The 24234-nt window shown below is 42.5% G+C and overlaps 1 protein-coding gene across 6 annotated transcripts in view; it reads left to right on the forward strand.

Annotated features, from left to right (window-relative positions):
- Positions 1-24234, forward strand: part of SOCS5 (suppressor of cytokine signaling 5) — a 75973-nt gene that overhangs the window by 32542 nt on the left and 19197 nt on the right. The window contains exon 1 of one of the 6 annotated variants that reach the window (XM_063328644.1): positions 7338-7488. The exons of 4 other annotated variants lie outside the window; for them this stretch is intronic. The gene's annotated coding sequence lies outside the window, so the exon portion shown is untranslated. Of the gene's footprint in view, positions 1-7337; positions 7489-7997; positions 8028-24234 lie in introns of those variants that run through there. One more of the 6 variants, XM_063328650.1, reaches the window with a different exon arrangement.

Raw genomic sequence — 24234 nt, forward strand, 5'->3', positions numbered from 1 at the left:
CACAACCAGCACTAAAAAAGTGTTCCCTGGCTAAAATTTTCAGAAGTAACTAATGATTTGGGGTTTCTTTGCTTTTACACCTTCAGTTTCAAATACCTTAAAGAGAGACACAGTTTTCAAAAAATGCTAAGTCCTGACTTTTTGCAAATCACCTACCTTCCTCTTAAAAACTTCAGACTCTGCTGTCATTTTAAGGTCATGGTAGATGCTGTTTACTGGTAACGAGAGAAAAGTACATCAATTAACAAATTAGTAATAGAGCACCAGAGATGATCACAAATAAATCCATTTCAAAGGAAAATATTTTAAAATGATACCTTCCTCGCACCCGCAAGAGCAGACTTCTAGACTCTTGGGATGATTGGAAGCTACTTAATGAAGAAGCATGTAAGCAAAAGAGGGTAGGCTAGGGACCGGTTCTAGCAGTTGTTTTGTATTACTCAGTGAAAGAAAGATCAAGACCACATCCTACAGTCTTGGGTGGTGCTTGGACATGTCAGAGTTCTTTTGAATGTCACTGTATGCGTTGCGCCTGCCTGAAGCTGTCCTGGAGCCTGGCTGTCCTTTGCCCGGCAGGAGGAATCACTCTTAACACTCCGCAAAGCGGAGAACCTGCTACTGCATCAGAAAGCTGATGTTTCGGCCTTGGTGTTAATGCTCATTCAACAATGGAGAAAGGAGCATCATAGGTGTTCTTATTTCATCCACCCCAATGACTCAGCTTCAGAAAAATCCAGAAAGGCTTTGAGGTCTTTCCCCCAGCTCAGCTGCACTGGAGCAGGCAGAAGAAAGCGAAGGACTGAAGGAGAAAGCAAGTAACTGCTTCTGAGCTCTTCCTCTGCCACAGTGATTGCACCAGGGTATCCTTATTTCACACCCTTCTACTTCTAGTCATGTTCACTTGGCCCAGATTAAAAACCTTTGGACCTCTGTCTCCCCAGCTTGGTTCCAGTCATTTAAGCAGCCTTGCCTTTTCTTCGAAGGGCAGTCCCTGGCCAGGGCAGGTGTGCTGGATGTTCAGGTCAACATTTCAAATATATAGTTCTCTTCTGATATCTGAGGTTCTCACTTTCTTAAGTGAAAATTTGCCTTCTATTCATTTGGGCAAGATGCAACTTTTGGTCCTGTATAATTAGCAATGAGTAAGCCTGCGAACAACCAGATCACCATGCTGCAGCTCATTTTACATGAAAGCAAAACTGTCAGAGGTCAGTGAAGGCAAAGCAGGGTAGCACTTGGTAGCTCAAGGTGTCCAGCTGCATGGAGCCGCCTGGCCTGCTGATGGGGGTTCCTCAGTTCTTAATCCTAAATCTGTCCCATGTTGAGGTTATTTTTGTTAGATTAGACACCAGGCAAGGCTTCGCACTTGTGTAAGCTTGCTTTACCTGCCCCAGGATTGTCCACTTTTGCTTTGCTGAGGTCTTTGTCCCTATTGCAAGTCCCTCTTCCCAAATCTTGTGGTTTATCTAGTACATGCTCATCAACCTCTTGCTTCAAGGTGTCCTTCGCTGACACTATTTAATCATAGACACCAAGACTTCCTCAGCAGTATAATGAAAGTGGTTATTATTGTTTTACTGCAGCTGTTTTTCCTCACTATTATCTTAGATTTTCCATCACTAATTCTCTGCCTGGCTGAAGGAGAGAGGAGTGTGCATCTAGTTCCAGTCTGAAGGGAAAAAGCCTGGAAGTAAGGAGGCAGCATCAAATGACCACACTTCTGATGACTGCTCTGACTTTCATGGGCAATCCTCTGGCTGTGTGTCACTATGGCCTGGAAGAAGCACCCTGGCACAGTGAAGTCCTACCGCTACAGCTGCACCATGGCTCTCACAGACACACAGACTTCTGGGCACAGGGCAGAGATGCTGGGTCTGCAGAGAAGGCTGCTGGCTATGCCAGCCAAAATTGAAAGGGCACCGTTTTGTTTTGCTGTACTACAATTTGATTTTACAACTCCCGACACACTAGCTGAGGTTTGGTATGTGTCATGCTGCTGCTAGGAGTGAGGGGAGAACATGTGCCTTTGACTAACTTCATCAAACTTTATGAAGCTCTGTTTGGGATTAAAAAGTTTTATTTAAGGTCTATGCCTGCATTTGCTTTCTCAGAAATGCTCTAGGCTGCAGAGAGAACAAGTCCTGGAGAAGGGAGTGAGAGAAGGTGCTCAGAGGCAGAGCTGCAGAGCTTGCCAGGCTCAAGCAACTTTTCACAGAGAACCAGGATCAGCCAGGGACACTGAGCAGCAACGATTCGGCAGAGCTGAGCTAGGGAAACACAGTCAGTGTGGTAGCTCAGGGCTGGTGAAGCAACCATGGTGGCTGATAGCACAGAAAGTGGGCGTTGTCACCCAGGAGTGGCAGGCGGAGGGCACTGTGCATGACATGCCCAGCAGTGCTGCGCTGCATTGTTGGCAGCGCACACGGGAGCTGGCGGCACGCCCGGGAAATAAACATCGAAAGATGAAAGCAGGCCAATGTGGGAGGTAGCAGCCTGCTCGGTTTCCAGCCTCTGATCACCTTCTTCCAAGCCCCGTTTCTTCACAGTGTCCCCTTGTCCTCCCACAATGAATGGACCATTGCCCTCTGTTGGGAAAATGAGTTGCCTTATGAAAAAAGGGATTGCCCAGATGTTTCCCCAGAGAACTGTTTTGCATTCAAGGGTGTGTGCACATCCCGAGAAAGAAGGTGATCTGATTTCTTTTAATAGACTTGTTACAGCCTCATAGTCTGGGGCATCCACGATTGCCCATGGCTATCTCATATTCTTCCAAGTCTAACTGATACAGCTCTTTAAGATGTCCATACCAACACATTAGTACAGAAATACCACAACAAGTGGCATCATGCTTTGAGGTCTCAGTGTTGGTCCCTTGCACCAACGCTTCCTCCCAGAACCTAAGTAGATCCCACAGCTGCATGGGTCAGGCTGGTGAAGCCTGGGGACAATAACCACCAGTCACACAGTCTCCATCCCGCTGGGCTCTGGGAACAGCCTGCCTCTGCTGCTATTAGGAAATTTTCTCCTTGTTTATAGCAAGTAGTAGCCTATTTTCTTTCATTTCCTATCGTCAGATCCCCAAAACAAAACATATGGTAGTTAGAACAAAGTAGTTGATTATTTCCCTCTATTCAGTTACTAGTTCTTTGCCAGAGTAGCAGACCAGAATGGCAGGTGTTTTCATTACTGAACCTTAATCCTGACAAAAATGGTAATATCAAGAGGATTTGCTCCATGAATAAGAAGAGATATAGCAAATCTTGGGGGTTTTGTTACTAAAACTTTATACCTCTGAGAAGTTTGTAAGTATCTAGCATAAAAATATTTACTACATACCAGAAGTGAAAATGAATGCTAGTTTGCTACAGAAGTAATTAAAAAGGGAAACAGCCTACAAGTTGAAGCTAAAACTGATTTATGGAACTTTTATACAAGTGGAGTCAGTACTGGGTAACTGCGGAAAAGATTGTTGTGGTTTAACCCCAGCCAGCAACTAATCACCACGCAGCCGCCCACTCACTCCCTGCCCGCCCCGCCCCCCCCACTCTGGGATGGGGGAGAGAATCAGAAAGGTAAAAGTGAGAAAACTCATGTGTTGAAGTAAAGACAGTTTAAGAGGTAAATTGAAAGCCAATGCACACAAGCAAAGCAGAACAAGGAATTCATTCACCATTTCCCACTGGCAGGCAGGTGTTCAGCCATCTCCAGGAAAGAAGGGCTCCATCACATGTAATTGTTAGTTGGGAAGACAAATGCCATTATTCTGAACAGTCCCCTTCTTCTTCCCCAAGCTTTATATGCTGAGCATGATGTCATATGGCATGGAATATCCCTTTGGCCAGCTGGGGTCAGCTGTCCCAGCTGTGTCCCCTCCCAGCTTCTTGCGCACCCTCAGCCTACTCGCTGGCAGGGCGGTGTGAGGAGCAGAAAAGGCCTTGACTCTGTGCAAGCACTGCTCAGCAGTAACAACATCCCTGTATTCTCAACACTTTCCAGCACAAATCCAAAATATAGCCCCATGCTAGCTACTATGAAGAAAATTAACGCTATCCCAGCCAAAACCAACACAAAGATAAGCAATGCTTTAGAAGCAAAATCTCTCAGGTGGTGTGATGATATTAAATGTTACAGAATCACATAATGGTGGAGACTGGAAGGGATCTCTGGAGGTCATCTCATCCAACTTCCCCTCATCATGCAGGATCAACTAGAGCTGGTTGCCCAAGACCATGTCCAGATGGCTTTTGAATATCTCCAAGGATGGAGACTCCACAATCTCCCTGGGCAACGTGTTCCAGTGCTTGGTCACCCTCACTGTGAAAAAGTGTTTCCTGATGTTCAGGCAGAACACCTGGTGTTTTAGCTTGTGCCCATGGCCTCTGGTCCTGTCACTGGGCACCACTGTAAAGAGCCTGGCTCTGTCGTCTTTACATCCTCCCTTCAGATATTTATATACATTGATGACATCCCCTGAGCCTTCTCTTCTCCAGGCTAAACAGTCCCAGCTCTTCCAGTCTCTCCTCATAGGAGGGATACTCCAATTCCCTAATCATCTTAGCAGACCTCTGTTGGAATCTATCCTGTAGCTCCATATCTCTCTTGTACTGGGGAGCCCAAATACTCCAGGTGTGGCCTCACCAGTGCAGAGTGGAGGGTAAGGATCACCTCCCTCGACCAACATTCCTCGTAATGCAGCCAAGGATACCGTTATCCTTCTCTGTGGCAAGGGCACATCGCTGGCTTATGTTCAACTTGGTGTCCACCAGGGCCCTCAGGTCCTTCTCTGCAAAGCTGCTTTCTAGTCAGTCAGCCCCCAGCATGTACGGGCGCCTGGGGCTATTGCTCCCCAGGTGCAGGACTTCGCACTTCCCCTTGGTGAGCTGTTAAGACTAACTAGATCCTGGCTATGCTGCCTGTATATTTATTTTGCCTGTTGTTACTACTTGTTAGCTCATTCTTTCTTGCACTGTTTATGTAGCACTGCCAAGTGGCAATTTAGCTGCATCTGTGCTGGGCACACATGAATCCTTCATGAGTGCTACCCTGTTCTAGAAATGTAAATTCACGCATTGGCCTCATCAGTATCATTTTGAATGCAACTAACATCAATTATGTATGTTTCATTATATTTTTTCATCCTCTTCCAAGGTGCAGATTTGCTTATACAGTGTATTATTTCATCTTTGGGGTTTTTGCTGGTAACGTATATGCTAGGCTGTGTTGTGTATGCAGAAGTATTCTGAAGCTGCCTCTTCTCCAAGCTGAAAGAGGCCTGTTACCTCAGCCTCTCCTCACAGGGCAAGTGCCGCAGCTTCGCCTGAACAGCCTGGTGGCCTCCACTGCACTTGCTACAGTTTGCTGAGGTTTCCCTTGCATTCAGGGACCCAAAACTGGACACACTATTCTACATGTGGCTAAGTAGAAACAGATAATCACTTTTCCTGGCCTACTGGTTATGCTGCTGGTGGTACAACGCAAGATGCTCTTGGCCACCTTTGCTGCCAGGACACACTGCTGGCTCATGGCCAACTTGCTGTCCACCAAGACCCCATGTCCTTTCCTGCAAAGCTGCTCCCCAGCCCACCAGTCCCCAGCCTGTATTGTTGCAGAGGACTCTTCCTTCCCAGGTGCTTGACTTGGTGAATTTCCTTGCAGTTTGTCCTTGCTGAATTTTGTAGACTTCCTGTTCAGGCCATTCCTCCAACCAGTCTAGATGCCTTTGAATGGCAGGTCTGTCCTCCAGCATTGCCACCGTCCCACTTTGGCATCACCTGCAAACTTGATGAGCACGCACTCCATCTCCTCCTCAAAAGTCACTGAGAAAGATGTCAAACAGCACTGGCCCCTGCAGTGTTCTGCTTGCTAGTGGCTCCAGTAAAGTACAACCCCCTGACCCCCACCCTCTGAGCTGGATGATCTAACCATTTTTCCACATGTGACTGTCCACCCTCTGTCCTGTAGTGTCCCAGTTTGTCTGATAGATGCAGAAAGATGAGATGCGCTCTGTTACTTGGAATGCCAAGCTGTCATTTTGTACTGGTGCAGCAATAAGCAATTCCTTTCTCTGACGTGATCAAACGTACTTCACCTGTACTGTAGCCAAGCAACGAGTTTGGCCCCTGTTGTAGGGAGGGGAAACTGTTTTGAACGCGGTATTAATCCCGTCCAACAATGTAAGGGAGACCTTACAGCAGCTTTCCAGTATCTGAAGAAGGAATTTTTTCAAGGACATGTAGTAATAGGACGAGGGATAACGGCTTCAAACTGGAAGAGGGGAGATTTAGACTGGGTATCAGGAAGAAATTCTTTACTGTGGGGGTGGTGCGACACTGGAACAGGTTGCCCAGAGAAGCTGTGGATGCCCCATCCCTGGAAGTGTCCAAGGCCAGGCTGGATGGGGCTTTGAGCAGCCTGGTCCAGTGCGAGGTGTCCCTGCCCACGGCAGGGGGCTTGGAACTAGATGATTTTTAAGGTCTCTTCCAACCCAAACCATTCTATGATTCTGTGAACATCCATATGTCTTCAAGACTCTCAATTAGCAGGCGTTTCGTAGTCCCTTCTGCTTACGAGGAGCCGTTTGACTCCTCCAGTCAGGATGCCGGGGCGGCGTTACCTGCACCAGCAGCGGCCACGGCAGGTCCGCCCGCCCGGCAGCCATCTCCTTAAAAAAACAAAAAACGCGCACTCGGGCCGCGCTGGGAGCCGCTCTCAACGCTTCTCTCAGCCTTCCGAGGGCGAGCGCTGCCGTGGCGGCGGGGAAAAGCGGCGGGGCCCGCACCGCCGCCGGGCCCGGCCAGCCGGGCTCCCCCCGGGCCCGGCCCGGCCCAGCCCAGCCCACGCCCGCGCTCCGTGGGGTCTTGGAGGCCGGGCGAGGCGCTGCCTCCCTGTCCTGACGCCGGGCGTCATAAGTGAATTTCGGCCCGGCTGCGCCTTCCGCGGGCGGGACGGTGCCCTACCCGGTCCGGCCCGCTGGGGAGGGACCGACCAGGGCCCCCCCGTCCTCCTGCCCGCCGCTTCCTCCCGTCGGCCCCTACCACGTGACCCAGCCCTTCCCCGCACCCCTCAGCCCGAACCCAAAATGGCCACCGGCGAGCCCCTTCCCAGCTTGGGCATCGTGCCCGACTCCAAGATGGTTGCCAACGGGAGGCCAGCCGGAGACATCCTAGCGGGTCAGTCCCGACGCCGCGGCCCGGTAGGCTGGGGGAAGCCCCGCCTCAGCCAGCCTGCCTCTCCCATTGGCGCTGCCGAGGGGCAGGCCCGCTCTCATTGGCTAGCGAGGTGTCGCTCCCGCTCTCTCCGCTCCAGGGCCCGGGGAACTATTTTCCATTCGGCGGAGGGGGGCCGGGGAAGGGGGGGCTCCGCTGGATCGGTGTGTCCGCGGGCTCCGAGCGGCAGGCGGTGGGCCCGGGCGGGGCGGCGGAGGATGCTGCGGCCGTTGGGGCCGGCGGGACGGCGCTGAGGGGCTGCTGTCCCCGCCGTGGCGCAGCGGTAGGTGCCTCCCGGTCGGGGTCGGGACTGGGCGGACGGGACCTGCTCCGCTCGCCCCCCGGCGGACAGTGGCGGCCGCTCCCCGCCGCGGTCCCCGGCCCCGCTGTCGCCCGCCGAGGCCGCGGCTCCGTGAGGGAGGCGGGGAGTTGCCGCCGTCTCCCGGACGCGGGCAGCCAGCGCCCGAGGGAGCAGGGGAAAGGGCCGGGGCCGGGCGAACGGGAGGGACGAGGGCTAAGCTGCGGAGCTCGGCCGGGCCGGGGCGCGGCGGGATGTCCGCGGGGGAGGAGGCCGCCCCGGAGAGGGGACGGACGGGACGGTATGGGGGGCAGCTCCCCTCGGTGCCGGCCGCCCTCCCGAGAGAGGCGGGGGGAGCCGGGGCTGGTGTCCGCAGCCAAGCCCGGGGGGCTGGAAGTTAACCCCTTCCCCCCCCAGCCCTTCTGGGGAGCCGGCAGCCCGAGGCGGGCGGGCGGGGGTGCCCCGTGTCGGGCGGCTGTCGGGACGGCAGCCCCGGGCTGCGGCTGCTCCTCTGGGGCTTCCAGGTGAATTTTGGAGCTAGTGCAGGAGCGGGGGGTGGGTGGTGGGTTTGGCCGGCGGTCTGCTGTCGTTGGGTTTGCATTCGCGTTTGTCCATGTGGAAATCACCCCCGCAAACCTGCCATGAAAGAGTCTTCGGGGCACACAACCTGCTGCTAACCCCTTCTGCGGAGGGTGCTGCCTTGAACATCAGGCTGCTTCCCTCATGAGCACTCAAAAGTTTAGAAGTCGCCCTTATGTGCATCTAACTCAAAGTTATGAATGGTTTCTGGGAATGGCAGAAGCAGTAAATCGTGTTATTTCTGCTGTTGTTAACTTTGTAATTCAATACTTGCGCTGAATCACAATAGCTTAATTGTGTGGAATACATTTCTGTCTCTTGATAGGTTTGTTTCATCAGGTTTGTGTATCATCTGATCATATATTCTTATGAGCACAGCATGTTCAATAGTTAGGCTTCCATACCTTGAATACTTCCTTCTTTTCCCCCTCCTCCCCCCTTTCTCCTCTAAAACTTGTTGAAGTTTTCTGCAGCGTTTCTATGACTGTAAGCTATAAATTTTAGGCTAATCGTCATATGGGGTACTATACCCCGTCCTGTGAGGTGTGATACCTGACCATGCCACAAGAACCTTCTTATGACAAATACAGCACTTTTCCACTGAAGCTAATTGCAGTATGGTTTGTGAGTTTGCCAAACATATGGCTTTTCTCACATAAATTGCAACAACTTCAGGAGTGCTTTTGTTGGTGAAGTATACTCCTGTAACAAGAAAATGTTTTGGGGATAGAGGTGGCCCAAGTGAACTATTTGCAGGGAGAAGATATGAATGGAAAGTAGTACTAAAGCTTGCATTTATATAACCTCATTTAAAAATTAATATGTTCTATAAATTTGCATGGAAGTTGACTGGATATCATTTCAATTTGATCTGATTCCTTCAGAAGACAGGTGAACTAAGTATGTGCATTGGATATCAAGGTGAGAGTGAAAATCTTGAGAGGTTGTTTCCTCTTTAAAACATTGTGCAGAAGACTAAACTGCATTTTCATGGCTATCTAAATACTTCAGATCATTCGAATACACTTGAGTATTCTCTTTTCGTGATTTTTTTTTTAATTGTATCTTAACATCATTTGTGTAATTTTTTTAAACTTAGTATTCTTTTAGAGGTGAGCTGTTGCCTTTCAGCGTATGGGGTTTTGGTTTTTTTCTTCCTAGGTGAATGGCAAAAAAGACCCTTCTGTGGTTGCAAGTACCATAGTAAATATTTCACTAGTTTTTAAGGGTACTGTCATTTAAAATGTAGCTTTAGAGTAGTTTCATTTTAATGATTTTGTTAATATAGTCTCAGTTAGGACCCAGTACTGTAAGGAGATTGTTCAGTTGCTGGACCTTTTAGTGTGAAGTTCTTTACAGAGTCAGTGTCTTAAAGTGTCTTTCTAGAAGTGCTTTTATTTTTATTATGGGATTATACAATGAGGGTGCAATTCCTAATTTCCTTTCATGTAAACCTGGTTAACTTCACTTTAGGGATGTTACTCCAAGATACAGTACTCTTACAAAGGAGACTTTTTAGTCCCATTCCTCCCCACAAAGTGTATTTGTGCAACATTGAGATTGTAATTTATGGGCGCCAGAAGTTTTGAGTCCAATGGATTATTGAGGAGGATGGAATGTACTTTCATAAATCCATTTCAGGAAGGGAAGCTGGGGTTGTGTCACTAGGTACTGACCGTTGGGTACATCATAGCCCCCAAATGCTATTTGTCTTACTCACTTAGATCTCCTAACTTTTCTTCTGAGTTCCAATCTCTCATGAGCCGCTGCGCACACAGATGACATTAGGGCAATTTTGTAGTTAAATTGTGTTACGTCCATAGAAATCTTAAGGTGTGGTTCACACACCTCAAGATCTCATGTCCTGCAGGTTTGTGCCTGTAAAGGCTTCCTGCTGAAGATGTCATGCAGCCCTCAGCCTGAACATAACCCCTGTTACCTTGAATATCCTCAGTTGATGAGGTTGCTACAGTGAGATACTGAAAGAAGACAAGTTTCCAAGTTAACAAACTCCTAATTCATTCACAGTTGTCAATCTGTAAACCAAACCAAGATATTCAAGTGGGCCTGGTATCAAAGCAATAGTCTTAGCAATAGGGTCTTTTTCAGAACAGATTCAGTTCTGTCTTTTTGTGGGCTTTGTACATTAATAACTATCGCAGAGTGAATTAGTTGTACTTCAAGGGTGCATTCTTTGTCAGTCCAAAGCAAGCTACAAAAAAAGAGAAAACAAAACAATTGTGAGACCTGATGGACTGAGCTGCTGAAATCTGTTCTGATTTTCCAGTTGGTCTAGATGTCTTGCATCTACTCTGGTTTCAGAATTGCATTAGCAATACAACCAACTAGTGAATTTAGACAGCTGGGTAGCATGCAATAACTTGACATGACTTCATATGTATGAGAGCATTGGAAAAATGGCTGGGTTAGTCCTTGGAGGAATATCCAGAATTGCTCATTTATTGGTCTTTTAATGATGGCAGGTACATCTAAGAAAGAGAGAGCAGATGGAAGAGATTAGAAATCAACTGTGTTCTATTAGAAAGGTTTTTTTTAATCTTCTTTGAAACATGTGAAACCTGTCACTCTGCGGCAAGGTTCTAGAGAGAAGGCTGTTCATCGAATTTGATGTGGCAATTTGTGTGTTTCCCTGATGGGCTGATAACCCAAATGGTATAACGTGCATTTTCCTGGTCTCATTCATTATGATTAAAGTTAAGTAAGAGATGTATTTTAGTCTAATCAAAGGATAGTGATGATTGCTGTTAATAGTTGTAAACCACCTTGTCCTTTGATTGCTTGTTGCTAAATAGCTCAATTTTTGTTAAATACTTCATGGGATTCAGATGATTCCATGTAACTTTTGTACAGCAGGCTTATCTATTCTTAAGATTTAGTTAAAGTGGTGATGTTTCATTTACTGCTACAAATAGTGAAAACAAACTAAACAGGATACCTTTTTCTTCACTAAAGTCTACATTCTTGATTTAGTAGAATGAAAGAGCGAGCCTTTGTTGTAAAGGCTTCACCATAAACTCATAAAATATTAGTTCCTGTTCCAAACTATTGGAATAGGCTGTCTAGTTAAGTAGTTCTTGAGTAGCTGTCTATTTTAGGCGGATTTCCTTGCCTCTTGTTTCCCCAAGAGCTATGCTTGGTAGTTTCTTCAACCTTAAGGGGAAATTAGTGCTTAGTATTATGGTGTGGTATTTATGCCTAGAGGCTTCATTAAGGCCACAAGGTTTGGTTGTGTTGAGCAATAGGCAGTGCTTCCCCTCCATCTGATCATGGCCTGCACTGTATTGAGATGCCTGTTGTCTTATGAAGATGTCAACCTAGTTTAAAAAAATGCATTTTGATTTATGGGGGTTGGGGTCAGAAGGATTATCAACTTCTCTGATACTGTTAACCTGTGCATTAATTTGGAATAAACATGCAATTGCTCCATTAAATAAGAAGTGTCCTGAAATGAAATGTATGTGTGTGGTTTGGTTGTTGGACAGCTTATTTTAATCTTTCAGCTATATCTAGTTAAAATATTGTATTTGAAGTTTAGTAAATGTATGCTATACCTTCTGGAGCCCTTATACTTTGTCAGCTCTATAAATTAACTCTGACACACTGAATATTTTTCACCAGCTAACGTAGCTGTTAGTTAAGTTAAATAAAGGAGAAAAGCCCACATGCTCTCTCCATGCATACAGCTGGACATCTCTGTTAAATTTTTCAACAAAAATGAAATTTTGATTGCTTTTTAAAGCTTCATGAATACACTAATTGGTGAATCATCTAATGTGCAGTTTAGTTTCAGGAAATACGAAATGGCTCACTAACTTCATGGTTATAAGATTATGCAGACCTTCTGAAAATCTCGGTAAGAAAATGTGTGCAGTGGTGGTGGTTGATATTTTTGGCTGTGAGAGAGGTTGGCTAAAACTCAATGTAGTTATGCATAGTCTGCACTAGTTTATATGGTAGAAACTCCTTTGAAGGATTATCTGGAAGGAAGAAAGAATAATTTTACAGGTTAAAGAGGTCTGCAATCAGGAACCTCTTCTGGATCTGTAACTGGTCCTGAATTCCTGGATAAAGGTGGTAGTTGCGTTTTATCCTGTGCTTTTACACAGACAGCCGTGGTTGTTGAATTCTTCAGCCTTAATGTTGGACAGCTGCAAAGCATTTAAAGCCTATCTTTGAAAGATTGGGATAAGAAGGAGGGGGAGATGGAGGCTGCCCAGATAAGTAATACTTCTTGAGGACTCTGAAGTATTTTCTTTATGTAGCCATATACGGTGTGTTCTTGGCTAGCTGGATACTACTTGATTATGTACTATGTTATCGGCTGGAGTATTTAAGCCAGTAGTCCTTTCTTGTGAAAGTTTGGGTCTCTACAGTAGTTGCACAATCAAAGAGGGCAGGAATTTGCTTTTCTTTTTGCTGCAGCAGAATAAGAAAAATTTCAGTGCAGTGCATAAGGTCTTTCTAAGCTCAAGGTTTTTATAATAAATATCCTCATTGTTGTTGATGATGCATGGAGCATTCTTAGAATATGGTTGTATTGCAATACATATCACAATACTTAGGGCGAGCACCAGTTTCTTACAGGCAGAAAGAATCTTTTACAGTGTTTGCAAGTGCTCCAGTGATTTCTGGTTGGAGTATATTTACAGAGGTGAAATTTGAAAGATTGCTTAAAAATGTAAGTGCAGTAAAAGCAATCAAAAATAGTTTTCTTTGCAGTGCTAAATCTTATAACATTTTTGTTCCTTCTCAGCAGAATGAATTCTGAAAGTAATTCAACAGTCAGCCTGGCTCCCAGATGAAATTATTTGTGCCTCATTGCTGAAGGCCCAAATGTCAATCATAGGATTAAGAATTGTAATTCTGGGATAAAAAGGTCTGGCACTTGGCACCTTTTACATATTTCCGTTAGGCTAGTAGAGACTCAAGGACTGCAGTTGAATCAATTAGGCTTGATCAAGATTGTGATAAAAGCTGATCAAGATAATATCTTAGAATATTTGGCTTTAAATAACAGGAATTTAGGCTGTAGTGCTTGCTTATGCCAGTTTGACTTAATTTTCTTCATGGAACTTGGCTAGCTAAGGATGAACATGTTTATAGGGCAGACCAGCAAGTGGCCTTTTTCTTGACAAGAGCTTGAACAACAGACTTCCATCTCCAAGATGTCTCTAACTTCTGATGCCTTGAATTCTGTCTGCTTAGGTACATCGGCTTTTTTATCCAACTATACACTCTGCCTCTGTACCTTAGGTTTTTGGTTTTGCGGTAAGGCCTGTGCAGCAAAGTCTGATTTATTGACTGACTTGCTTATGGAAAAAGTACCCAATACTGAGCTTTGTTTTTTCGAGTGCTGTTACGTTTGGCCTCTGTGAAGAAGGAAGTATTTTAATCATTCCACTAGTGCAGTAAGAGGTCTCTTTATTCTTTTGAAGTAGCATATGGATAAAGTGAATTAATTTTAGACTGCAAATTATCTTTAATCTTCAGTTGACTGGAACCTTTGTGTGATAGAATTGGTTAAACACTTATACTGCTTAGTTGATGCTTTGTTTTCTTAGATCTTTAGTTTTCACATTTCTGTTGGGAACGGTGAATTATATACTTTTATTTTTTTAAAACATATGTTAAGCCTCACTTGGATAGAAAGTGGAATTCAATTAAATATATAAATAGTATTTTAAAATTGGTTTGTAGTTCATTACTTCAGATGTGCTGGATGAGTAGTTAAACCAACAATTTTATCAAAATGCATTTTTTTTTTACTTAAAATTTGCTCAATAAATTAAAATTTTTATTCACTTGTGTCTTGCAGTATTTTAGACTTGTTAGATCTCATTTCTCATTCATTGGTCTCACTCATGGCTTAGAAGAGGAATATGTATTTATATGTATAATAACTATGTATTTTTAAGCTGCCAAACAGTTGTGGTGGTAAAATTATTAATCCTTAATCTCTTTGCCAGACCTCTTAATCTTATCTTCAGTAAAAGAACATTCCTTTCAACTAAAAGCTAACAGTCTGTGATTGTTTCCAACTCCCCACTTCTGAGCTAGGATAATACTGGGTGTGTCATGTCTATAGGCTCCACCAAGAGACATCTCTCCATATTGTCATGTTATTTACTGCTTGTGTCCTCCTTAGTATTGTGGTTGTTTAGCAAGGGATTTAAGGAGTCCATCCTTCTCAGGGATGGGTACCTGGCTTTGTTAACGTTGAAATGATTGTTTTTCCTTGCCTTTTTCTGAAATAGTGTACAGGTTGTTAGGTCTCTGCGATCACTTGGCAGAGGACCAGGAGAGATGCTGTCAATGTTCTCTCACTGTGATCGTAGTTAATAAAGCTGCTGTCTGACCTGTCCTAAATTGTACCTGCATTTTTACGCACTTGAAGTCCCCAGATTCTCTGACATGATTTCTCAATTTTTATTCAACCAGTTCATTTAATCCATGATGTTCTCCTTTCTTTTCTGGGTTAGTTGGTAATGGCTTGTTGAGGGATACCAACTTGCCAGGGAGACCAACTCTGAGTGCTGGCGTTGGCATAAGAGAGTGGTCTGGGGCGTGTGAGAGGGTGCAGAGGGGGGGTGATGGTGGTGTGCTGTCCCTTCAGACTGCAGTGGTTTGTTCTCTCAAGTCTGTCTTATCTAGCCACATCCTTAATGTAAGAAGGGTCCCTTGAATTCAAAGTGAGCGAAGTTTCTGCTGTCAAGATCTCACTGGGTATTTCTGCAAGCTCTCGCCAGTGGCTTAACTCGTTTGGACATTTGACGTTCTTTAAAGCTTTGGCAAGAGATATGATCTGCTTTGATTTTGCTTTATTTTTTTAAATTTATTTATTTGTTTACTAATAGTAAGTCAAGGCCTTAATGCAGATTGTCACAGTGCTGGATAGATCTGTATATAAACTGGATTTAAAGTTTCAGCATAATTGTCCTTAAGATCTGGATGCCTTATTTATAGAAGCAAGAAATTTGACAACAGGACCTCTGGTTCTTACAGGCACAAGACAAATTATATGTGATAATTTAGTTCAAGATTGTGAGATTAAAGTTTCTATGAATGTAATCTTGGAGAATGCAAAGGTACTACCCCTGGGTTTAAGGCCCTGAACTACAAAGTACTGACTCTGGGAGAGGGTATCACGGATGTATTAATAAGTAGTTCACCTGTTCTTGTATTCTTTGCTGAGCCGCATGTATTGGCCAGGAAGGTTTTTTATGGGGTGTACCTTTCATAGGCTGGGCTATTCCTATGTTATATCTCATTACTGTATTTCAGGAGTGCTTTGTCTGCCTGTTAGTATTTGCTGACATTATTAGCTTATGGCCTGATTTGGCAATTGACAAATTTCTGTCCCATCTTGGATTATGACATTGTGATTGTTGGTTTGTTAGTTATCTTCAGAAGAGAATGCTTGAAATGGACTTTTTTGGAGAAAATCTACGTTTGCTCTGGAAGCCTAATGTATTTCTACAGTTTTACCAGTGTACAATACAGAGTTTCTAATTTCTATTCACTTATTCACTTTGAGGATGAAAATTCTTTTTTGTTCTTTATTATAAAGATAACTTAGCAATTAGTTATCTAGTATGACAATTCCAAAATAACTTATGGTATTCTATGATGCTTTCATGTCTCAATTAAAATGTTTGCAAGTTCCGTAAATCCACGTAGTAGTCTATATTCTAGGGATATTTTTATTGCCCGTTGAATTGTATTCTAGCAAGGTTTATTTGAATAAATACAAGCACTCCTTGACTGACCTGTTGATCTACTGTTACCCTTACTGGACCTAAAAAGAGAAAACCTGAGAATCTGTCAGAAGTTTGAATTTTTATAACACTGATACAGTTGTGCTATAGGAAGTGACAAAACTGCTCTGGGTTGACCAGTGTTAATTCTCATGTGCAGATGATACAGTTTTGTTCTCTCAAATTCCTTGGGGTCTGAAGCATCTGTTAGAGGATTTAGTATTTTATTGGTAGAACTGTTAGTCCTTATATGCATGTGACATGGTTTTGTTCTCTCAAACTCCTTTGGGAGTGAAGCATCTGTTAAAGGATTTTCAGTGTTTTTGTCAGAAGGAATGTGACTAAAATTCGAAACTATCAAGTAATTACACTCCTATATAACTCAAGAGTTGCTTATGTGGATGACTGATGATCGCTGCATTGAGCAAGTTTATTATTTTGATATTTGTTGAACAGTTGTGAACAGAATAATTGAGGTTAGGGGCTTTAAGGTTCAGACCAGTAGAGTAATTTGTGTCTAAAAAAAGTAGTAGTCATTTTCTTGTATTTCAGATTAAGGTTTGGACTTAGATTTAGTACAGCATGTGGTTTTGGAAAAAACACTTTGTTCTGCTGTAGACAATAGAAATGTATATAATTCAGGCAAAACTGACTTTTTATTGATTAAACTTATACTTGTTGCCAGGAGTAGGTCTGGAAGCCAGCTTCTAGGGGCTAACTCTTAAGTTGTTTGAAATCTCCCTGCTTTTGTGTGTTGTTTGGTTTATCCCTTCGCCACATCTGTTGGTCACTGTTGTATTTTTTTGGTGGATGCTGTTTGGCTTTTTTTTGCGTCTAGTTTTGGTCAGGATTTTAAGAATGGAAAAAATTAGCATAGCAATGTATCATCAGTTGTCTTTTTGAAGCTATCTAAATTTAACTGGTATTTGGAAATCCTCATTGGCACTGAGCTCCAGAGGAACTTTACAGCCCTGTTTTCAGCAATACAGTTGGCTTATTTGGGTAGAAAATACTCTCCCTGAGCATCACTGATGACAATAGATAAGCTGAGGATTTGCAGTTACACCTATTTTGTAAATGGTTCTTAAAATATAAATGACTTTGTTCCAAGTCCTGTAAGTTCTTGCATATAGGCTCAAAAATTATGAAATCACATTTTGTTTCAGTTATACAAATAATTCCCTTATTTTGGCTGTGTGGCAGTAAAAACAAAGACTGAAAAATATCTACATGGCCCATGAATTCTATAATATTTTTTAAACTTTAGTCAAATATGAGAGATGAATCAATTTTATACCGTGATAAGCCAATCATCTCAATGCTAGTAATGTTAACATGGCATACTAATAGTAGTATATCTATGCATGGTTGAGAAATATGTCATCCTTGTACTTGTTTTAAAGCTGTAATAAGTGAAAAGAACCTGGATTTGCCAGTTTCATTGAGAAGAGGCATGTATAACTTCACATAAGTTTCTTAATGGGACACCTGCAATGACGTTTTCTGTTTTCCTGAGAAACACAGAGGCACTAAGATTTCTTTTTTTTTTTTCTTTCCTCGTAATCCCAGAGAGCAGTGAGTAAAGCGAACCTGGAAATTGTGGAGAAAAGAGAATATTGTTATGTAAGGAGATAAAATGCCATACAGCTGTGGTTTACAATTTATTCATTGCTATGACACTTGATAGAATTGTTTTCTTCTTTTTTTTTTCAATATTAATGCTTTGCTTGACAAAAGTTTGATACAGCAAAGATGTGCAAAGAAATAGTTTTGCGCTTTTTGTTATGCAGTAGGAATCTAGAAAGAGGCTAGTCTTGTTCAGGGTCTGTTTTCAACTTTTTCCCTGTAAACTCACCGCTTGTATCTCATTTTCTGAGTTCTCACAAATGTTGGCCTTGGTTTCTTCTGTTACTCACAGACTTGCTTTTCTTTGTACCATTAAGTTATATCTTTAATGCCAAAAAATCTACTTTGCAATTTAATTTTGGCTGACTTGAAGAGGGTCTGTAATTACAGTTACTGTTTCCAGCAAGTTGAGTTTTTCCAGCAGTCTTTCTATGAAGAATGTGACTGTGGATTAATTGAACATAAAAATGAGTCAAAAACTTTTCTCTGCCAAAGGCAAACTTAGGAGTAGGTGCTAGTAAGGTTTTCAAAACTGTTACCTAGGTAATTTGTAGATCTACTGTGAGCTGTTGCTCCAGGAAGTATAAAACTGATTTAATTGAGTGAGAAAGTTATTGGGGTACAGCCTACTTGTAAAACAGATAGCAATTTTGTGGAAGTTTTCTAATTTTTACTCCTAGAAACAAGGCATTTCTAAAGCCTACTGCCTCCAAGATGAGGTTGTCATCTCTAAAGCCATGGTACCCTGCCCTTTTTCAAGTTATTCTGAATTCAGAGAGGACAGTAAGTTAACAGCTGTTGATTTAAGAATATGCTGACACCCTGGATGACGGACTTACCTAGCGGAATTTCTTCTATTCTGCCTTGCTAGTTTATGTGCATTGGTTTAGTGTCCTGGAGGGGCTGAGGAGGCAACAGTGGTGCTCTGCGGCAGCAGGATGACGTACTTTAGTCATTGAACAGTGTGTGATAATATTCAGCTGATGCCTCTCTTCTGAAGGATATTTTAGTTCTGCAGTTTCATTAATCACTGTAAATTTTCCTAATGCTCCGTATGCACTTTTCTTTTATAAAAACACTATAGTACTGCTATAAGGAATGATCTACAGGGAAACACTTTGCAAACATAATTGAGTTTATTAGCATGGAAAAGTAGTCTTTATCTTAGCTATCATTACTCTGCTGTCAGAAACCCTTGTGGTTTGCATATAGCAGGAGTTATGGTGGTGTTACAGGTATGTTGGCAAAAATTGTGGTCTCTGATTTGGGACAGTGATGGAAGCCAAATCAGGAAATGAATGTCAATGTACAAAGGTACCTCTCTGTTACAAAATTTTCTGAGGTAGGCCTACTGATACAGCACCATTTGCAAATCCCTTAAGCATAGATGAATCCGGTGCTTCTGATCCTTGTTTCCGACTCATTTAGTGTGTATGTTTATTTTATAATCTTTCTACTAATTTTGGAGTTGCACCATGTATTTAGTTCTAATGTGAAGTGATTGTGCTTCAGCACCTGAGGCAGCATAGGTAGTTAAATGCCTCTATGCAGGAGCTAAGCCTGGGGCTCAAATAAATGCGTGTGGAAAACTGCTACTCAAAAGGCTTTGCAAACATACCTATCCTGTATGTGCAGGAATTAAATAGATAGGAGTAAACTATCTATTTTGGTCATATGGGAGTGCACAGAAAGAAGATGAACTTTAGCCTCCTTGGTGAGCAGCAGCAGCAAACTAGTGTTTCGTATACAGAGGAAGGAGAAGGAGTTGAAACCAAGTTCCGTGTGTGTGGAGTCTGCAGAGCTGAAGCTTGCAGTGTGGCAGTAGTAGCACAACCGCTGGCAGCGGTGATACCAAACTTATGTGTGATCCCTGGGCTGTACTGTAATGCCAACAGGTGGTGCTGTGAGTTATTGCTGCTTTTGCATCTTTCTCCCCTCTCTTCAAGTAGAAATGACCACATAAATCTGTTATAGGGGAAATCTGTTGTGGGAACATCTCCAAAACAAACTAACAAAAAACCCAACAACAAAGAACGACTGTTTAGACAAAGGTGCAACTTTGGACCAGGTGTAGCTATATTCAAAGCATTCCAATTTTAGGCTGTCTGCGTGTAGTGATCTTCTCGTGATACTTCAAATAGCTTAAAATTGCCCATAGTGGAAGTTGAGCAATGGTAACTGGAAGTAAAGAATTAGTGGCCTTGGCTGTTTCTGGTTTTATGTCCAGGACCGCTTGGAATAGAGTCAGAAGAGTGAAGAAAAACCTCTCCTGGTCATTGTGTTTTCTTACTGTTGAGGTGGGGTTTTTCCCCTCTTCAGACTATAAGGGATCTTATCTGGTCCTTCTGGACTTCAGTTCCTGCTTACTGTGGGTCCAGTACTCCATTTTCTGTAATAACTTAAGAGAATATTGTCTTTTGTATGTGTCCATGGTTGCTTCACTTTCTTGTTTGCTGCCTCTACTCAGTGCTCTTAGGATGGAGTATACCATTTACAAGATCAAGGCTGTTAAGTCCTCTAATTCAGTATAATATCTCTGAGGCTTGCAAAGGTTTCTCAGATTTGCCTTTCATACAATGTTTTCTGGAGAAAACAAGCTGGCATAGGGTCTTAATGTTACCGGATATCAATGAGTAAAGAAACAGTTGGAATTTTTAGAGAGGAAGATAGTTTTATGTTGTATTTGTGTTTTCTGGATCATCCTGTTCTGTCATTTCACTGAATCTGACATTGTCCACAAATAACTCAGGGGGTGTCTAGTTGTTCACCCATCATTTTGCAAACTCTTAATGGACATTTTGAATAGTTGTGATTCTGTATCATTGACAAAGTCTCCTATTTTGTTGTGCAGCTGTAAACTTCTGTAGTGAAGTGCATTGCTGCATAAGTGAGAATGAGAGCTCACATATGAGTCATTGTTCCTGCTCCTGTTCTTCCTTCATCTCTTATTTCCATACGTAATAGGAAGTGTTAGAAAATTTTTAAGAGATGCTGTATTCAGTTGTTTATAACTTTGCTGAACTCTAATCTTTTGGACTGAAATACTTTATGCCTTTTCTTTGCCTTGAGTTTAATTTTATTTAAAGCTTTCAGCCAAAATTCTTCATCTGTTTTCAGAAACAAAACTAGAATAATTGTCTGTGCCTTTTTTTTTTATGGCAGTCTCTTCTTTGAAATGTTGTAGTGCATCTCTGAACTGGAACATCTACTTGAAATTTTTCAGTGGATGACCTCTGGCTGAGCTCTACTGTTTTAATTTTATATGAAAATCTGCCAGAATTGAGCCAATTCTCTTTTGAAAATTTGTGATCTGGACATGGCCACATTTCTTTGTGGAATTCCCTGGAGACTGTCTGCACTCTGTGTGCTCAACAGGGTTTTTCTTTCAAATGCATCTCTGGACTGCAGTGAGCTGTGCAGAGCCCAAGAACCAGAATTGTTCCACGATAATTAGGGGGTTGAGGAGTGGTCTTATGGCACAAACACATTTGGTCAGTACTGAGAGCTGTGACAGTCATCCAAAAAAGCTTAATCTGATTCTTTAGAGACTCTAACAGGTAAAATCTGGAAAGGCTACTGAGACAGTGAACCTAAAGGTTTTTTTCTTCAGGAGTTCCAAACTGGACCGAGTTTGGCTGGACTCCTATAAGGATAGCAGAAGATGTTCCACACAAAGTCCACGCTTCCTGAATTTATAAGAGGAGGTGGTGGGTTTTTGTGTGGTTTTTTTGGTGGTGGCTTTTTTTTTTTTTTTAAGATATCCGAAATGCAACTTCTTTGCACATTTTTCCTACAACTTCAAAGAATTATTTTAGGCAGCTACCTAGCCTATAAAATTCAGAACAAATCAGAAAGCTACAGAAAGACATTCAATGGGGACTGACAATAGGAAGCATTACATAATGGTAATAAATACATTATTTAAATAAAAAAAAAAGGAAAAAAATGATTTCAAAGGCATGTCCCACTTGTTGGACAGACTTTAAGCCCAGCAAGTAGCCTGAATTTCTCTGCTGCTTTTGAGATGGCTGGTTCAAACTTTAAGAAAGTTGGCTTTGCCTGTTGACACTGTACAGCTTAAAGTACCCTTTTTAAATGAGTTTCCTCTGTAGCAAAATCCATGTAAATTATGTAGCCACTTGAAGTTGTGTGAGAGAACCTTCACTGAGTTTTATTGCTGTTCTTCCTGTGAACCAGCAGCAGAGCCCACTGCAGCAGTGTGAACTTCACAGGGACTTAGTCCCCAGTTGAGCAGGGGTTTCTTTTCCATGTTTGTTCAGTATACAAGAGAACAGACAGATTTTGCTGAAAGATGTTCCAGTCTGGCTGGTTATCAGAACTCTTATGAAGGTAAATTTTCATTTTTCTTCAAATCATGGCAGATTTTAAGTTACCTGCAGGTTAGTCCTGTATGCCCGTGTGCAACTGATGCCAGTGCTATCAGAAATTTGCAATCTTATGTACTCTCAAACACTAGGCACTGTTCTCTGTTTTTCTCCTCCCTCCCCTCACCTGACTGTTAGACTCCTGCCAATCTATATCAGAAGAGTTTGAGATCTGTGTGAACTTGCACAACTGGTTTTAGTTATTCAGACCTTTCAGCTTTATCTAAGGGCTTGGGGTGTGGTCAAGCTGTGGCTACTCGTGGGTATCTCAAGAAAACTTCTTAGTTTTCCTCTATGAATGAGAATTTGGAATTCACATTTTTTGTGATCACTGTGCATGTTTTCCGTCAGGAAATCCCGGCCACTATGTGACAGTAGCTAGAAGTGGAAACTGTCACACGTGTCCTAATGATAAATTGAGAAAACTTAATATTTCTACAAAAAGAATGAAATTCCTTCTCATCATGGAGGATACTTAAGGATCATAGCTTCCTGAAATAATTTATTGAACACGTAGACCCATCTTCATGAAAATGTTTATGTAGGTTATCTGGTATTTTAAGTAACAGTTGAACCATCTTTTTGAAAAGATGAAGAGGAACAGTTCTTGTATTTTTATGTTAATCACTTCTCCTGTTAACAGTATTATGGCTCTTGGATCTTCTGAAATGTATGGTATTTTTCTAGATGACTCTTAATCTCAAGGCTTCATTTTATCTTTTTGCTGAAAAATTACGGCTTTCGTTTAATAAAACATGTTTCCTGGTATAAGGAGAATCTGGTTTAACATTAAGGTGTGGGGTTTCACAGAAATGGCTAAACCAGTGTTAACAGCTCACTGCTGCTGGTAGAGATGGTTCTGCTCCCTTTCTCTCTTTGCGTAAGACCCTGGAGCTTCTCCTACCCTTATGCTGTCACTTGTCTCTTCTGGTTTCTTTTTCATAGCTGAAGTGCTGTTTATATGTCTGGTGTTTACATTAATTAGATTATAGTGAAAATAGAGGTCAGATGGATGTTGGGCCTGATGCAAAGGGGTGGGAGGTAAGCAGGAAAATCCCTTTTAATAGCAGCGAAGCAGTGGTAGGTTAGTTATCATGGACTATCACACTTAAGGTCCCCTGGCTATGGCTAAATTTTGTTAATAAGAAACAACTTAAAAAGATCTGTTCTCTTCTGTTCCTTTCATGCAGGGGATGGTAAATTATCATCTCAAGCTGATACGGTGAAATAACATCGATCACTTAGTTTGTCTCCATTGTGTTTTGGGGTTCAGTTTTGTGTGGTGGATTGGGTTGGGGTTTTTTTGTTGTTGTGTTGTGTTTCGGTTTGGTTGGTGGTTTTTTTTTTTTTGATACCTGTTCTTGGACAAGTTCGTCATCTACTAATCGTTGTGTAGTTTAGGTTTGCTTAGTTTTATGTGATGCTGCAAACTTTCTGCATGAAATGCAGTCTCTTAAAACATCCATGCAGCTGAATCTCTGCTTTCATAGACCTGATTAAGGGCAAAAAAGAATTATTAGAATCGTAGAATTGCCTGGCTTGGAAGGGATCTTTCAGATCATCTAGTTATCTGGTTTTATTAGTCTCGTGCAGCTGGTAGTGCTATTTTAAAGATTCTTTTTTTTCTAGGCTGTTCCTTTGCTGCATCTTCTTACAGTTCCTGCAGCCTATGACTTATATCTACCCATATCGGACAAGAGCCCATAGATACTTGGCAGCTTTCCAACATGAATGAACTGTTGTGCATTGGTGAGTGGTACCACAGGTTAGTGAGTTGCCTTTTTCAAATAAGCCATTAATAGGAACCCACGTTAGCTAACCTGTGGGTTATTGGTCTATGACTAGGTCTTGGTGCAACAATCTTAAGGGAAGACTGGAGGCAGCTTTAGAATTAGACAGATGACACCAAAAGGCAAAGCATTTATATATTTTATTTTCAGAAGAATTTAGGAGCTAACCAAACATGTACATTTTTCTTAGAAAATTCTCATTCTGTGGGGGCTCGCTTACTTACAGTGCACAGGTGCTTCTTCGCTAGGATAAGCATTTCATTTAAATAATTTTGATGTAACTGCATTATGTAAGGCCAAGAAGAAAGATGTAGCTACATCTTGACAAAAAGCATCGCTTCCTTTGCATCTTACTATGCAATAGGATCCAGCTCCCTGAAGTTAAGGTAGTAACATAATAATCTAGTTAACACCTCAGTTGTACTGGACTGAGGCAATAGGTGCTCTTAAGAGGGAAGACAGACCTGATTTTCTTATCAATGATTGTTCAGTCTTTCTAATGCGTATCCTGTGCATGTAGTCATAGTCTTACATTTTTGACAATGTGAAGAGTTAGATTTTTTTTTTTGCTTGAAG

Source organism: Chroicocephalus ridibundus, chromosome 3, assembly GCF_963924245.1.
Source record: "Chroicocephalus ridibundus chromosome 3, bChrRid1.1, whole genome shotgun sequence".
Lineage (NCBI taxonomy): Eukaryota > Metazoa > Chordata > Aves > Charadriiformes > Laridae > Chroicocephalus > Chroicocephalus ridibundus.